Source organism: Gymnodraco acuticeps, unplaced genomic scaffold (genome assembly GCF_902827175.1).
Source record: "Gymnodraco acuticeps unplaced genomic scaffold, fGymAcu1.1, whole genome shotgun sequence".
In the NCBI taxonomy this organism is placed as follows: domain Eukaryota; kingdom Metazoa; phylum Chordata; class Actinopteri; order Perciformes; family Bathydraconidae; genus Gymnodraco; species Gymnodraco acuticeps.
Window position 1 is genome coordinate 2559745 of NW_022992126.1, and position 18648 is coordinate 2578392.

An 18648-nucleotide genomic window follows, 5' to 3' on the forward strand; every position below is an offset into this window, starting at 1 on the left:
TTGACAGAGATGAAAACAAAAAGGTAATTGAAAGTTCAAATGTGCTTCAAATGTCACTGAAATAAAAAGGCAAAGCAACTTTTTAAACCCAAACGTGCTCTGCCTCCTCCTCTGCTCAGTGAAGCACTGTCAGTGCGAGTCTTCATTGAAATTGCTGGCTGCAGGTTATTCACTCGTGGTGCTCTGAGATTGAATCACTCACCACGCTGTTAGGTTCATCTACTAATGGGAAGCAGGTTTAAATGGGTGGTGTTCCCACAGTGCCATGGAATACAATAAACCAAAGGGCGTGAATTGGATCCGACTTGAAGTCCAGCCAATAAAAAATGAATTGTTGGACGAACAATGCACATTGGCTCAGGAGGTTTGTTAGTTAGCACACAACAGAGCTGTAGCAGCACATAAACCAAAGGGTAACTCCCCATTGTGGCCGTTTTTGATTGAATTACTTTAGGTTTTTGTAGTGATACATTTTCCTTTTTCCTATGATCACACATTAGGTAATATTTTTCTTTGCACTTTTAGAGTGTGTGTGTGTAAAACATGTATTGGCTTGCTTCAGGGATTTGCCTGTGTGTGCAGGATTAGTGTAGCTGTGTGTGTGTGTCCATGCACGTGTGTGTGTGTGTGTGCGCTTTTGTGTGTGTGTGTGAAACAGGTTTGGAGAGGAATGCAGGACCGGTGTAATCCAGTCTCGGTTCATTTTGGCTTTTGTCATCGAGTCAAAAGCCTGAAGGCCTGTGTGCCTCGGGGGCCTCGTAGCTCTGTCAAAATTACACACATATTATCTCTCAAATAAAGTGCAGACACAATCAAAATGAAACCACATCAGAGCAACACAGTACAACATTACAAATAAATCAGTAGGCCACTCACTACCAGCTGATAACACTTGCTATCTCTAAACATACAGTTTGTGTCAATCTCCAATGCAAGGGTGCCCGGTCACCTTGTAAATGTTCAGTCGGGCAACGTAATGTTTAACTTTCCTTCTACCTCCTCATCACTGTGGGCAAACAAACTGAATTCCAGCCTAACATTAACGAAATTATAGGAACAAAACACTTATCTTTCAACCCCCAGCTGCTCACCATCTCTGAGAGTAGTGTTCTTGTGAAAACCATGAAGGATGCATTTTCATGAAAATGACTTGTGTTGCATACAACACTACTCTCAGAGATGGTGAGCAGCTTTGGTAGTGCTGGTTGAAGTTGTAGGCGCCTCCTCCTCCTTGATGCCCCCCCCCCCTGTTGACGGGCCGTGGCTAAACTGGTCGTACTCTCTCCTCCTCTTGTAGGACATGTTTATTTTAGCTCAGATTGATGAGTATTGATTTCAGAGGCATGATCAAAATCTCATTCACAGGAGCATAGTGTAAACAGGACCTTACTTAATCTCAAGTGGGCATCGATTTGATTTCGCTTCAACCTCTCCGATTAGCTCAATGTCAGATATCTATATTAGACCTTTGTTTATAGATACATATGAATGTTAAATATCTTGGTTGTTTTATTTTTCATCAATCAAACAAAGTTTCTTCTCAACTTAGCTCTAAGATTTAATTGAAAAGCTCATGAGTGATTTCCTCTCCGTTTAATATTTTGCTGAAACTCCGCTAACTGGTATCTCTGTAGCATTTAGAGTTATAATCCATTTCAACAGACCTGAGGAATTTTCATTAAGGATTAACAATGTAGCTCATTATTCTTCCTCTGCTCTTGGCCGTCTTTCATTTCTCTCTTGCTTACATCTACCCTCATCCAGATCTTGGTCTCCTAGTTTCTCTTGAATTGAATTTCTTAAAGCTTGTGTCTTTGTTGTTTTGTAACAGATCTTTCTGTAACTTTGAGACTTCCTGTTGATTTAAACCTCAATGGGATGACTTTTTCAATCTGACATTAACAAACAGCACTTGCCACATTAAGAAACGTTTTTAAAGACAGTGTTCAAATAATGCCAGCCATTCAGAAAGGATGTACAAAGTACACAGCAAAGCCTGTTCAGTGTATTTTTGTAATGGGTGAAAAGAAAGCTTGTACACTCAAATAAACATTAACAAAAATGTCTGTCTGTCAGCATTAATATTTGTCCCTGAGGTATGTTAATATTAACTTCCGCTAACAGCTGACAATCTTTAACCAATATTAATTGTCCATCCATGTCTGGTCCCAAAGACAGATTTGTAGCAGTGTTAAGTTCTTGACTAGTTCCCAGGACCCAACTCTGTCAACAGCTCTTCTCACCATCACCATGGCTGAACCAGGGTCAACATGCTTGGACAGAAGAATGCCTTCTCTTTTACATATTGTGTTCCTCAGTGCATAAACACTAGGACACTTAAGATACTTGCTTGACCTGGGCAGGTAAATAATGTGAGTTGTCAACCAAGGACAGAAGGCAATTTGGTGATCACCGATACAGAATGAACTGACTGCATGGCTAATATTCTTATATATGGATGGCTAAAAGTATCCATCACATGCTGCATGCATGGTTTACAGCTACAAAATTAACACTGGATTTGGTGCGTAACTCCACTTGATGAAATTCAAACCAAGGAAGATTGATAGACCTTTTTTTAAACACCATACAAAAATAAATCTATATGTCAAGGTGTCGGACTCCATTATGCTCAGAAAAATGGGTTATATCAGCTCTCATGCTGTCCTTTAACTAGTGCATGATGGTGATCCAAAACAGTCTGACACGGCAACATCTTAATATGGATCTCTGTTCCTCCCCGAGTATTGCCTTTAATGTTTGATTCAGTATTTAGAGTCAATCTTGAGATAATTGACACTATGCAGCATTAAGCAGTGAACTAAGAGTTAGAATATGTTGTTCATCCCAACATCTGACAAACAACATGCCTGTAAGCACGAAAGGAGATAATTAAATTCAAAGACCTCTCTGATGATGAAAAAGCATGTTCTGTTTATGGAGCATGCAATTCAACCAAGGCTCAAACCAAAATCAAACAAATCAAATCAGCTTGGCAAATCCGTTCACTTCAGTGTGGGATGTGGATCTGTCGCTGGCATTTTGAGCTACCAGACAGGGGAGCTTCTTGCCTTTAATTGTGAGTTGGAAATGATGACACTTTTACAATTGAATGACCTGACAACAACAACAACAACAACAACAAACAATAGCTACAGATTTGGAAGGCAGTATAACATTAGACAGCTTTCTGGCATTGCTTATTTGCATCGGCACTTCTGTCTAGTACTTTCTCTCACTAAAGAAATAAACACACATATTGACAATAAAAATGTGGTCCTACTGCTATCCATTAATTTGATGTGTTTTATCAATATGGTGCATAAGCTAATGCATAATACCAAGTCTAATTTGCTCTCATGTTTTGCCAGCATTTAAAATATATACCCACATTTCAGTAAACAAGCATCATTCAGGTGAGTGTTGACTGCATTGGCTAACCAGACAATGTAACCTAGTAACCACAGCTGTGTGTATTTGTTACTGGCGTCTTGAGGTAGCATTTCTACCCCTGTTAAGGAGGTTATATTTCTGGTTTGGTTTGCTTGTTTGTTTGAAACATAAGGGGGGGTTTAGCATGGGCCAATACACTCATTATTTTCCACTTACGGAAACATCCTTGGCAGAGGTCTGCGCCCTGTTGTTAGTTCTTCATGTGAACCTATAGAAAAACTAATAAGGTCTAATAAAAACCATCCTGTAATAAACCATAGAGGTTGTAATGTTCATTTTTTGTTGACAATGTTTTAACCTCTGATCTAGAGTGTTGATTTAACTGTATGATCATTTTGGTGCTTTAGAATTGTATTGCTTTTTAATGACCTGTATTTCTATTTGAATACGTTTCAACAACCTACAGTACTAATGTGGAAAGCAAAGAGGCTTAAATGTCCTATTGGACAATGCTCAGGTCTTTCTCGAAACTATCTCTCCAGATCAGTTTCAAACATAACATATGAACTAACTGTCTAACCCTTGTTTGCTTGTTTAATACATTGATGCCAGTTCAAAAAAAGGGCATGTGTACCACAGACAGAGTAAACCAAAGATTAGTAAATGTTTTCTGTCGTCCCCCTTCCCTCACTGTCAGCCAGCATGTCTGAAGCTTGGAGTCAACACATTATTGCAAATGAAAGGAATCCCACACACAGACACACAAGCAGAATGATTTAAAGAGCGCCATTTAAAAAAACGCCTCCCGAGCCTAAACAAGACACAAAAACACAAAAGAAAGAAGACTGACAAAAGGACGACTGTAGTTCACACTCTAATGTGAGGGCGTGGCTGGTATTTCTGGTATGTTAGCACTGACACTGTTGGTCAGATGAGCTCACTGGAGAGCCATTTCTAAATACTGTAAAAAAATTAACACACGTTTTTTTAACCAACTTTCACCAAATGTACCCATGAATATCAGTTCACTAATCCTTCTGAGTATGCATTAGATACATAAGCTGTCTAAAGTCTGTTAAAGTAACACTGGTGATATCTTAGTGATCAAAAATATATCTGCAAAGATATCCTAACCTCTGGCACATTTGAAACACTAAATTGATGGAGTAGTCCTTTAAAATGTAAACATAACTTAGTAACATAAACCAGAGCAAAGTCATAGTTGAATTAAGCAAAACAGATTACTCCACATTTAGCTGCTTTCACAAAAGGAATACTACATAATGTACGTTTAACCATCAACCATGAACATTGGGGTTTTCTCAGCATTATGTGCCAATGTAGCTCCCCTGAGAACTAACAATTATGTATCACTTCCATTGCTCAACCAGCAGAAGAAAATTGCATACTGTGGGGCTATCTTGTTTCCAGGTGAACCATCTCTGCTTCACCTGTCTAAGTCTAATCCTCTGTAAAGCCATAATAATAACAGCCTAAAGCACAGTCACAGACATTATGAGCAGTGGCAACAAGGTCTGTGATCTCTCTGTAGTTCATGGGGCGACATTAATCGGGCTAGGGTTCTCTACACTTGTAAATAGCCTATTTGGAACATGGATATTTAGCAACAGTCACAGTGAAGTTTGTTTCATATGCCAATGCTACACTAAGAGGGAAAGAGATGTGAAGATCTGATATGACTGCAGCAGAGGATGAACAGACAGACAGAGAGATACATGCTGGAGGCAATGTGGCAGTGAGGAATTTCCCTCCTCCTGAAAATCCATCTATCATCCAGTTTTCCAAGCAAAGAAGTGGTGGATTTCATCTCTCCCGGCTACTCCTTTGTCTCCCCTCTCCTTTATCTTGCCGATTTTTAATCTCCCTCCCTCTCTCCAACACGATTTGAAAAGATAAAACTCTGCTGATTGGTGATGCTTACGACCACAGTTTATTTTGCCCCTTTATCTGTCTTTAACAGCGACCTCGCCCACTCTAGCCGTCTCACTTCCACTTTGTACATTTGAGTAGATTTCTGCAGATTCAAAATAAAACTGCTTCACAAGTAAATGGCTTATCGACCCTGGTTCTATGCCATTTATTGCATGCATCAGAGAAGAAAAACATTTCAGCTGCAGAGCAATAAACAGAACAGCAGATTAGAAGGAGATAAAGTGAGGGTGGAAAATCTTATTTGATGTTTTGTACAAGAGAGGTATGACCTAAACAAGACCTGGGTCACACTGCATTCATGACAGCATATTGATTATAACCCTACCAATATTTGATGATTTTGGATGATAATGATTAAAAACTATTTGATGACACTACCGATATTTGAGAATTTCAACAAAAAAATCGTATAATAACATATCCGGAGTTTTAGTTTTGCTTACACAAACCCTAACATAAACAAACAACAATAACAAAATTCCCTCAAAAAAGTGTTTACAGTTTCCAAAAAAGATATTTACTGTTGTGTGATGTAAAATGTTATTTACCAATGCAAGTATTTAACATAAATGCTATTAATCCTCGTTGTACAAAACATATCTCTGCCAATTCCTTATTTACATTTATTGTCATCTACTGTATATGCTGGTATAAAAATGTAAGCTGATGCAATATACCTGCAATAAGCTAACATTGCTTGTGCTCTAAAGGCTATAATAGCCCAAATGTCATAAATACTTCAATAGCACATCCAAAAACTAAATTCAAAAATGTGATACATGTTACAAATAATGTTGAAAACATCAACGTTGAAAGACTGTAGTAGAAAGATCTGTTTGACCGATCACAAAAGACAGCAGTGAGCTTTATGAGTCAGACTAAAAACTGTCAGCGTAAAAGAATGCCAGACATGAACAGTCAGCACAACCCTCAATAGAGTCAAACAGCTGAAAATGTGACAGCAGCATGACAGAGTTAAATATCATGCCACTACAACAGAATGACAAAACCAGCAACATGTGGACGTCAAGCTGAGTGCAAAGTCACTGACCAGACCACTTATCATTTACAGCAACTATACAGAATGGCTTTTAATAAATGTTATACACACAGCTAAAGATCAGGAGGCTGTGTCTGAGGTGGACACCAGCTGAAGTCTATTTCAAAAGTGATCTACCTATTAACTGCCTCATAAAACAGCATTGCTGATCTGTTATTTGCTTGCTTCTGTGACATTTATATCCTCATGTATCCTGTGCAGGGATCCTTTATGTGCAACTTCTCTTTGAAACCTCCGACATATGTAGCCTATGCTTGTTAACAAACCCTGGAGAACATTTTCCTGAGAGTCAAATTAAGCCAGAGGTGAGCAACACCCCCCGGATATGGCCTCAAGTCCCTCAGTTCTCCAGCCTGACAGAAGGAAGGCAGTGTCAGGAGCTCCTGCTGGGATCTCTGCTTGTTAATCATTGTGCTCAGCTGCATGCTAAGCAGGGTTTGTTTGATGGCTTATGAGGCAGAAATTGGCTTTTTACTTTAAATAAAGCTAGAGTTTAGCACAGATCAAGGATATATGTGGTTAAAAGTGATGAAACAGCAGGACTCAGTTGGCGTAAAATAGGCGAGTCAAACATATGAAAGTCCTAACATAATTGTGTGGTTTATCTGATATACACAAATTGAGATTTTAACTGTAGTGTGCTTATTGTTGTATGTGTGGTTAGTGTGTATTTTCATGTGTGTGTACAACAGCAGCTAAGAAAGTGTCAAAAGATAACACCACTATCTCAACAACTGCATCATAAAACTGTTGTAAATGCCTTGCAAACGTGAAGCTTTTGTACTTAATTACTCGTAAAACTGACAAATAAAGTGCAGTAAAGAGATACAGCTATAATTCAACACTGAAAGAAAACAAGATAGGCCTACACATGATACTGCACACACGCCATAGGATACCTTTTTAGATGAAAGCTCCATTTAAGACTTTCACTGTAAAGTCACAACTGTGCAAAAATGAAAGTCTTATCTGTTTACAAGTGCTTTTTAATAGGTTGGATCAGGATTCAAGAAGCCAAAGAGGGACAGAAAACATCACGTTTAACTTTTGAACAGCTACATTATATTTCAAAGGGTTTTAATCATAGTAGACTATGACTCTTTGGTTTGAAATGTTTTGGTCAGACATGTCAACAGCTGCCTTGTCTGTCCACTGTAGCTGGACTCACTTACACCTCTTGGCTCAGTTTCACAAAGTGTCAACCCCGACCAACCACGTACACTAAACGTGTTAAAATGCATGCGGGAAAATGTTGTCCAAAAATAAACTTACCTGTTCAAACTTGGCCACTTGCTTTATAGATCCAATCGACTGAAGGAGGAACACGAGAGAAGTGGACACAGGACCAAAAGCGAAAACAGGAAAGAGAGTAGTCTTTCTTCCAGCGTAATTAGTTTTTAGTTAGCCCCAAAGCTAAAATACGACACAAACTCTCCGGAACAGTTGAACACCTGAGTAGCCCCCGCTCAGCGCTGCCTTCCTATGGTTCGCTCGTCAACATGAACATCGGACGACGCGTGGTTACGTTTGTCAAACTTTAACAGGTCTAAAAAAGTTTGTTTTAGGTAGTAGGTCCAGGCATTGATACAACACGAACTGAAACCGTGTCGTGAAGCTGCTCTCACACCGCCTCTCTTCGTGTCTGAACCCGTCTGTGAGGAGGGATAGAGTCGGTCTGTCCGGGGGTTACCTGACTCCAGTCATTACCGAGAGGCCAGCCCTCCACACAGCAGCAGCAGCCTCATGTTTCCTGTTGTTCTGAATAACTGCAGAGCAGATACACAGCTTTCACAGCTTCGAAAGTAACAGGTTAAGATGCTTATTTAGCGACCAATATAACACGCCATGTGGTGTTTGAACAAATGGTGTAGGGAGAAAGTTAGAAGTCAATGCGATGTTTACTCCTTCAAGCGTAAATCTGTAAAACAAATATCAAACTCAGTTGACGTTAGCATGCCTTTTGAGTGTCTAGCCTACTATCATTGTCTCATGTGTGTATTTTCACATTTGAATAAAGTTTTACAAGGTGATTGTATTGATAGACATCACAGTCAGAATAATTTTGATTGCAAAGCTAAACCATTAAAATCATTTAACGTCATCAGCCTCACCATGTGGTCTGATTCTTGCAGGTGCTCAAGGCCCTTCCATGGTATCAGAAGTGATTGTGATGAAGTGAGGCATCTGAGCAAAATAGGTAATATTTGCATGGGAACCTATCTAATTGTATCTCATGAATGAACAAAACTATTGCATTTAATGTAAAACGTCTCTGTGAATGAAAGCTGTGCCTTAAAGTGTAAAATCCCTCTCAGTTCAACTGAATGTTTCCATATCCTGCACTTTCACATCAAAATAATGGCCTTACTTTTCTAACAGCTCTCTTTGGTTTAGATGTTAATCCTGGACATAATTCAAACACATACAAAATAAGTACAAATGAAGCCCTTCTAGTTTACAGTACATTTGTTTCATTTAATAGCCTTATCTTAAGATGCCACTAAAGCTTTATACTGGATACCATGTTATTAGTTGCTGTAAGCCTATAGCAGCAAAACTAACGTGTCTACGTACATGCACTCCCTTAGGATAGGGTGAGAGAAAAGAGTAGGCATTACGATATATGCGCCACATCTATACCAAAACGTTTTTTTGGCACTGACACCAATCAACAGTTGTGCGTCGACTCGGCAGGGATCAAGGCACGTATATGCCTCTCCCTGCTTCCACCGTACACACAACCCAATTACATCTATTCCATGAGCGCATTGCTCCTAAAAAGTGTTTCTGGCACTGACACCAATCAACAGTAGAATCGGTGTATATTGCGCTGTGGTTTCAGCAAAATATAACGCTTGATGATCTTTATCCTTTTCAATATTGCAGCCTTGAGTATCTAGTCTACCAATAGGAATACCAATCTGATCCTTTCCTTTTTCTTTAATAACCAAGCTGTTTGTACATTTGAGTGGATGCACTTTGCTTAACCTAACCATCTAAAACAACTCAAACTGTCAAACAAGTATTCTACTCCCCTAAAGGAAGGAAGCCATAGCCCACAAGATGACTCAGTTATTCAATATTGATGCTGCTTTTTATTCAAACAGCATTTTTGATTGCTAAGCACTATTGACATATTCAAATAGCTTTTAAAGTGCAGCTTCATGCAAAAGTTTAAGTCTGAGAATGTAGAATAACAATTGTTATTTATTTAGTCAAAACCTCATTTGAAAGTTGTTGACATAGGGTATAAAGAGCGACTGTTTTTCATAATCTTTTTGTTCTCTTTTGTGATACAGGTTGACTGTGGGAATCCATTCCTAATTCAGGTTGGCTGCTGACGTAAATCAGGAGCGAGGTCCAAACATTTTGCTGACACTTTTCCAGACGCTGGGTAGAATCGGGCCATATTAATAAGGTAGGTTTTTCTGGTGTTTTTCAGGCAGACTTATATACACTACCCATCTCTCTGGGTATGCAGGATTTCAATAGCTGTTTGGTTCAGTTTGCGTTGCTTTGTTCCTTGTGTATTATGTATTTGACAAGGACAGATCGGTTGGATATTTATTGAAAAGTAATGAATTGAGAGAACAATTAAGTATGTAACTTAACCATACTGGGCCAAGTTTGCCTTCATACTATTCACACCAAAAAAAAGTGTCCTCATGTATTACATCATGACATCAAATACATGTGTTAACCCTGGTGTGGGAAAGATAAACGTTTTTTATTAGGGACTCAAAGGACAGACCAAAGGCACTATTACAATACTTGAGAGCTTCATGAAATACAACTAGGCCAAGCTATTTTTATGTATATTTCATTATGACTTACTCGTGTGTATAATTTATACTACAATATAATTCAGGCTCATTTTATCACGATTAATTGCTTTTTTAATTCGCCCAAATCTGGTGTATGAACCCCTGAAGTACTATAGTTACAACGTCTTTAGAGATGGTCAGGGTTTCAGACACATGAATTACAGCACTGCTGACCTGTACTGTATCTTCTTTTATAATCCCATTTTGCTAAATATCTGATTAATTCTTTATGGCTGAAATTCCCCAGCATGGCAATTTGAAACGATAATGTCCTTGGCTGTGATCCACACTGATAGTGTATGAAATGAGCACATCCACTGACTCGGCCTACTTCTGATTTCCCAAGACAAGAGAGTCCTTACATTTAAACACACACTGGCTCTTATCACACAGCTCCTCCATAACACTATGGATTGGCCACTCAGTCTCTCTGTATTTTGTGTGTGCTTGTGTTTTGTTGAGGTATTTTTCAGTATAGCAACCTTTGCTTACAATACTGCATGCATGTGCTTTTGTGGTCTGTGTGTTGTGTACCAGCAAAGTGTACCAGCACCTTCTATACAGTGCTCTTTGTTCCCTTGTGTGTGTGCTTGCATGTTCTTTTGTAGCATACTGTAGAAAGAGCACCGTTTGTTTGTGTTTGTGTTTTTTGTTCATACAAATCAAGTGTAAAAAAGGGCGCGACATCATTAGTTTATAATGTGAGGTTTCATGTGTTACCTACATTTTGTGAGTCAAAATGTCATAGAACCTCTGACAGCTGGATGCCAGTTTGTTTTAACATAGCCTACTTATTGTGGCTTATTTGTATGTGGTTGTGTAAATAGGGACTCTAGGTTAAGTAGGTCTGCCACCCTATGACCAGTGAAATATGTCAGTATTTGACATTGATTTCACATACCCGTGTATGGCAACTATGGTATCTTTTAGATTAGAGATCATATTATCATTTACTTAAAAGACATGGTTGTGGGTTGGGTTAGTTAACTAAGACAAACATTGACTAATTTTCAGGCCTTTTGGTGTCAATGGAAAATGTCACATCAGATTTTAAGTGAAGGGTGAATCTGTTTATATGCAGGGATCTACTGTTCACCTGCTATATATTGTATCTCTGCTGTAAGGAGGACGTGCAGGTAGCCTACAGTAGTATTTTTCAATGTTTTTGTTAAAAACAGCTGCAGTTAGTGGTGTGAGACACATCTGTAAAGTTTTAGCCATGAGAATAAAAACGAAGAGCTGAAAGACACACCAACTCGTAACAATTCTCTCTCAGTCTTTCATCCCTGCACAAACTTCCAGTTACCTGATCCTATTTTATATGAAAATATTAGTTATAGGCAGGTTAGGTGAGGGTTTGGCAACAAAAACGCTTTATATATCCTTTATTTAACCAGGTATAAGTCTCATTGTGATTAAAATCTCTTTTTCAAGAGCGACCTGGCCAAGAAGGGCAGCATGAACAAAGTTACAATAGATCAAACACAGACAATACAGGCAGACAAATACAGCGGCCGTAAAACACAAATGAAATGGCACATTAACCAGTCAATATGCAAATAAAGAAACTATTATAAATCATTAAAAACTGGCACAATTGAAAACGACTTCAATTATGCAATCACATCGACCAATGGATTCTTGTTCTCTGTCCTTTAAGATGGACTTGAATTCCCCCATAGTGATTACATTTGACAGTGTCAGCTCCTTCTGTATATTATTCCGAGCAGAAGGGGCAGCATATTTAATAATTTGTTGTTAGGGGAAGATGGTGAAAGTCAAGGATGCTATATGCCAATCCACAAGCCCAACCTCCACCCCTTTGAATTCCTTACATCACAATAGGGCACAATGCATTGGGTATAGGGAAACTAGGTTGAAAGGAAGGTTAAAGAAAAGAAAGTCAAGACAAGACACAGATACTGCATGTGTTTGTGTGTGCAATGCATGGATGCACTGATGTGTGTCTAGTCTACTTATTTGCAGGCTATTCATGGCCACCTCTGTACTTGCTCTATTTAGTGTTACCTTCCCCATTTTGCCCTTGACTTTGACAACTCTCTCTTTACACTCTCAAACGTCTGATGATAAATGATCACATACATCAATCAATAAGACCAGACAGCCGCATCTGAAGGTATTAACCGTCATGAAAGAGATGCCACACACCTACAGAGTGTGAGTTAAAGTGATGGAGCAGAAAATAAAGATGTCCCTTGGGAGGCTGTGAAAGGCCGATAATATGATAGTTACTGAAATGCAATGCAGTTGTTTCTATGTCTTTGCAGCAACCATGTGATATTGTGACAGAAAAACTGTATCAGTGCAAAGTGTCAACTCTTGGTATACCTTACAGTGTTTCCCACAGAATTTGATTCCATTTGTGAGGGACGATATTTATTTGTGGCGGCCCGCCACAAATAAATCAATGTATGGGAAACACTGCCTTACTAGTTACAATTGGAGATGGCTTTAGTGAACTTCTATATTTATTCGAGTGGCAGTAAAAATAATGACTAACTTGGTTGACATGATTAATTAATTAATAACCTTTGTGTTTTTTTTTAGATAGAATTATTTACTTCTTCTTCATTGTATGTGCACTCAAATGGGTTAGTATGTGTGTGTTTCTGCAAATCCACATTTCCTCACTTGTTATTATACTGTATGAATGCAGTGGGTTGTCATGGGAACTATCCGTGATTATAACCATCAATGAATCAGGGGAAAAAAATACCCTTTTCTGTGAGTGTTGTGCCCTCTCCTGTGAATGATTTGTTTGAGTGCAGCAGGGGGAAGGGCGGGGGTGTAACACTGTGTCCTTGCTCTTACAGTTTAACAGTATTTTGTAAGAAATGGAGATATACCGGGAAATGTATATTGGCAGAAGGGATGCCAGAGCTTGTCCTTGGCCACCTGTTTACAACCCTAATTGATATACAGTTTTTAGATTAAATATGAGAGCAGACCATTTTTACTTTCCTTAAGTGTTAAAGAAAAAGTTTACCATTTCATAAGTGAATAAGTGTTTTTCCCAAAATTTAAAAACTATTTCTTAACCTTAAGCCATATTAAAGGCTAACCAACTCAATATTCCAACCTTGAAAGACTATAGCCAGGTTTCCATCCACATTTGGCCCACATTTTAATCACATTTCTAGAAAATTATACAAAGAAAATGTTAATTCATGCGCCATTACATCTAATACTCCTAATATTGGGAGTTAGTTTATTGAATCTGGCGCTAACTCTACTGTCAGCGGCACACATACAGTATAACTTCAGATAAAGAGAGCGCAAGAAGACTTAAAGATGGGGAACAAAGAAACTGAAAAACTATGAATAACAGCTTGATGGAAAATCACCTTATTATATATAAAAAGTCAAATCAAATCAAAATGTATTCTTGCCCCAAATGCCTCAAAGGGCTGTACAAAGCAATCAAAAGCAAAGACAAAAACAAAATACAAATATCATAGCATAGCAATTGTAAAAACATTATACAACATCATACAACAACATAAGTATTGCCATGTGATAAAAGCATGTGACTGAAGTGATGCTAATGTAGATGGAAACTAGGTGATGGAAATCAGTTGACAAGGGAGACGGATGCGAAGAGATGGGTTTTGAGTTTGCTTTTAAAGGAGTCAACTCAATTAGCTTCGCGGATCTGAAATGGAAGACGAGAGGTGCTCGGAATGAAAAGGTCCACTCTCAGTACACACCTATGTGGCAATGCCTGAAATACATTTCCAGTGCCTTTGCATATGCAAAACGCACACTGTTTTTTTTGTTTAAAACTGCCAAAAGCAGCTGGTGAGCATTGCACCTGAGAGCCTCTGACCCCACTTAGGGCCGTGTGCAGGATGCGTCCCACTTTTTCCACTCGACGATGCATCAGTAACCCGCTGTCTACTGTCCGTAGGGCTGAGCTGGATAATGCTCAGAGCTCACCTGAGCTCACATTGTCATATTCTTGATTATTCACACAGAAACACAAACGATGACACTTTTCAGATTACTCATGCCTTTTTTCATACCCTTTTCTGAATGTCCATATGTGCACTCAAACAGTGTCGAATTGCTTTGCTGGGGTTTTAAGGTTCACAGTGTTTCGCCTCTGTGTCTCAGACTCACACTTAACTACCCCCCCTTATTTTTCTCCATTACTACCTCCCCCTCTCTCTACACCCTCTCTCCCTCAGCATCTCTCTCTCTCTCACACACACACACACACACACACACTCACACACACACAACACACACACACACACACACACACACACACACACACACACACACACACACACACACACACACACACACACACACACACACATGCTGCCTCTTTTCTGCTTCTGTCTCCTCTCCAGCTGTCTCATTTTATTATTCCCTCTTCCCACTCTCCTCCTCTCATTTGCCTCTCTTTCTCTTTCTCACACACACGCTCTCTCTCTCTCTCACTTCTCTCCTAACATCCACCGGCAACTGCGCTGAAATGCTCGCTCACCATGCCTGTGGGTCCCTTCACTTGACTTATTAGCCTTGAAGTGCTGTTGAAGATCATCATATTTAGCTTAGCGGCATAGTGCAGACAGATATAGTGTAGGCTGGCTAGAGGCTAGGTGCCTGGCAGTGGACAAGCTCTCTATCTCCTCTCTCTCTCTATTCTCACTCAGTGGCGAGCGACGGAAGCGAGGGGCTGGTTTTGCTTTCAAAGAGACGAAAAGGGGAAAAGAGAAAGAAGCGGAACCGAGACCACAACGCAACTACAGAATGGGAGTCCGCTGCAGGAGCAAATCCTCCTAGAGACACAGACTTGGAGGAGCATTGGTCATACAAGCAGAAGCACCGCTTACAATACACAAAGATTTAAGGTGAGAGTTTTTCAAACCTGTAAATGCTTGTTTCATGTCCTCATTCATTTTGGATATGGGTTTTTCTTGAAGATTAATGACTGTGTATGTAAAAAGAGACAATGTGTGAGTGGGATTGTGCATCTTATACCACAGACATTGTAAAACCTCAGGTGCAGTTACAGGAGGAATTATCTGCGGGGATATTTCTCTCTCACACACACACACACATACACACACACACACACACACACACACACACACACACACACACACACACACACACACACACACAGGGATCAGCTGTGCATTACCACTTGTTGGACTGACATCCATATTCTCATGTAATGAATACTTAAACAACAGTCAGTTGTGCACGGACTTGTTTGTATGAATGAACCTGTGCAAAAGGTTTGTGGATTTCAGTCTCTGTAAGTGTGTGTCTGTATGCACCTGTGTGTGTGTGTGTGTGTGTGAGTGTGTGTGTGTGTGTGTGTGTGTGTGTGGTGTGTGTGTGTGGTGTGTGTGGTGTGTGTGTGTGTGTGTGTGTGTGTTGTGTGTGTGTGTGTGTGTGTGTGTGTGTGTGTGGTGTGTGTGGTGTGTGTGTGTGTGTGTGTGTGTGTGTGTGTGTGTGTGTGTGTGTGTGTGTGTGTGTGAGATAGTGAGTGGGTCTTTTGTTGCCGTGGTGCCAGTGTGGAGCTTAAGGATGCAAAACCTAGTGAATAACATGGACAGCAACACAAGAGACGATCAGTCATGCCAACCTCATGCCTGATTGCTTTTTGCTGGTTTAGAAGCTGGGTACATAAAGGGATACAACCCCCTTTGTGTGTGTGTGTGTGTGTGTGGGTGTGTGTGTGTGGTGTGTGTGTGTGTGTGTGTGTGGTGTGTGTGTGTGTGTGTGTGTGTGTGTGTGTGTGTGGTGTGTGTGTGTGTGGTGTGTGTGTTGTGTGTGTGTTTGTGTGTGTGTGTGTGGTGTGTGTGGTGTTGGTGTGTGTGTGTGTGTGTGTGTGTGTGTCAACATGCAATCCCTTTATCCTCTGCCACAACTTGTACAACCTGTTCTCTTTTATCTCCTCCTGCACTTTATATATTACTGATATTCTGTACACACTGTGAAGACCACTGAGACAAATGTAACATTTGTGATATTGGGCTATATAAATAAACATTGATTGATTGATTGATATATCATAGCTGCTACATTTGTACTGCCTTGTGGCTGTATGCTGCTCATGCTCTTTCTGCATATCATGTATTTCTGTTTGCCATGTATATAAATGTTATGTTCATAAATGTTGTATGTGACGGGACTACGGATGGAAATTAGCTCAAAGCTAAAATCCGGCTCATTTACATTTAAAAGCATCATTTAAAATGTTCATTAATGTGCACTGTCCCGGTTCAAATAAACGATTAAATGAAAAATGAAAACAAATAGAAGGTCTTTGTGTAGCTGAGCTCTTCTACATCAGAAGCATTCACTTATTGGAATAGTGGAATATTGTTTCCCATGAGGCAGACAGGCGATAGTAGAGGGAAAAAATGTATATGAATAATTAACACACAACCACAGTCAGTGTAATCTGTACTGCTTTATATGTGTGTATGTCACTAAGCCAAACATTGCACAAATATTTTCTTTTGGAAAAAATACAAATATAATTTGAAGCAAGATTTACGATGTTCAGAAACGTTGAACATTTTCTGCAATAAACACGTCTCATGTGAAGCTATAAATAAATGATGATTAATCTATGATGCGGAACGAAAATGCCAACAGGGAAATCTTTGACACATTAGAGTAAGGGAGATTAAAGTATACGTTTTGAGTGTAACAGCACCTGAGGTGATTTAAACGAAATGATGATCATATAATCCTCCAAAATACTACATGTTGAAATTAAAGGGACTACTAATCAGTTCCTGCAGATAGGTGCATTTGTGGTGTGTGACTTACTTCACAATGTGTATAGACTCCTTTAAAGGATGTCTCATTTTGAAAAATCTTTGATTCTCAGCGTGATGCTTGAAGTTTAGTAATCTTCGAAGGAATGTTCAATTTCTCTGTCAGATTATACCGTTTCAAATGAGAAAAGATCGAAGTGAATTGGGTTAGGAAGTATTACATCTTTAATGCTTGAGTTAATAATGTATACACTGTAATGCTCCTTAAAACGTGTTGCAGCAATATTTAATTGCATTCTAATGAGCGTACCCCTCTTTCAATACCACTACTGAGGTGCCATTGAGCAAAACCTTTTACCCAGACTGCTCCAGTGCAGCTGCTCAGTGGCAGATCACACTAACGCACAGCTTTCAGGTGTGAATGTGTACATTTGTGAATGTAACAAGGCGTTATTGAAAAAGAGAGAAATTCCCCCATGAATAAATATAGATGAAAGAAGATAAATACATGTTGTATATATATGGCAAATAACGCTGATATATATTTTGTAATTGTGTGGACAGGAAAGATTTATTCAGCTTTGCCCTAGTCTTTTATGTTTGACTTTTGAAAAAGGCTTTGAAGAATAAGATTCATTGCCGGATGTTGGTTCCTTTCCTTGTTACACTTATACAAATGTTACTATATCAATGATCAAGACATGGACGCATTCCAACCTGGAGCAGTGGCTTCCTCCCCTCTCACGACCATTGATTGAGGAAAGGGCGGACATACTGCTTTCGAGATTTGCTCTCAGCTATAAAGTCAGAAAGATAATTGTTGTCAAGGAGATGAGGGAATAAGCTCGATATCTGAAGAAGAGAACTAATTGGTGTTTGAATGAATACAATGATGTTGAAGACTGCTGAGGGGCAGTTGCTTTACGATTGATAAAATGATGATTTCAAAGTTCTTAGAAATACTGCATTAGCTGTTTGATTCCAAGAGGATGTACTTGGAATCCTTTTGAGACTCCCGTGAACTTATCAAAGTAGAAGCTGACATTATTCATCAACAGTCCAGTCATTTGCATGTCAGAAACCCTGAGCATCTTTTATGCTTTTTTGCTCTAACTATCCTCACCTCAACTCTTCCCCTGTCTCCTTCTATTCCCACTTTGGGGACTGAAGCTGTTTCTTCTACCTGTTATCCCCCAGTGCTGAGTCTGCTGTCTTTCCCCCATCCTCGTCTGTTCACTTCTAAAGAGTCTTGAACGTCGGCAACATGACTTTGTCTCTCTCTTATCTCTTTCTGTCAGGCTTTTGTTTTTGATCATCGCTCCTCTGTTTCCACTCTACTTCTCCTCCTTTCATCCTCATCCAACCCCCAATTATCTTGATTGGCTACCCACACTGGTGTGTGTGCACCTGTATGTGTGCATTTTTGATGCACCTTGCAGAATGTATGTAAGTTTGTGTGGGAAAATTGTCCATTGGGATTGAAGATCTTAGGCTATTGAACCCACGGTATTTAATGTTTAGAATCACATATAATTGCATGTACTTTACTGGTGTCCTGTATCACTGAGAGGCGCACCACTAATGTATTTTATAATTCCACTTGAAATTCTGCCAAGCAACATCTTTTGCATAAGATTTTACCTGTGGTTTT

The 18648-nt window shown here is 39.4% G+C and overlaps 2 protein-coding genes across 3 annotated transcripts in view; one reads left to right on the top strand and one right to left on the bottom strand.

Moving 5' to 3' along the window:
- palm3 (paralemmin 3) overlaps positions 1-7958 on the bottom strand; it is a 35887-nt gene extending 27929 nt beyond the window's left edge. The window contains exon 1 of the mRNA XM_034203351.1: positions 7679-7958. The gene's annotated coding sequence lies outside the window, so the exon portion shown is untranslated. The remainder of the gene's footprint in view (positions 1-7678) is intronic.
- A 23-nt stretch (positions 7959-7981) lies between these two features.
- The window catches only part of LOC117537935 (phospholipid phosphatase-related protein type 5-like), a 56502-nt gene continuing 45835 nt past the window's right edge, over positions 7982-18648 (top strand). Inside the window, exons 1-4 of one of the 2 annotated variants that reach the window (XM_034203352.1) lie at positions 7982-8215; positions 8539-8603; positions 9706-9824; positions 14913-15110. The gene's annotated coding sequence lies outside the window, so the exon portion shown is untranslated. Of the gene's footprint in view, positions 8216-8538; positions 8604-9705; positions 9825-14643; positions 15111-18648 lie in introns of those variants that run through there. The other variant, XM_034203353.1, reaches the window with a different exon arrangement.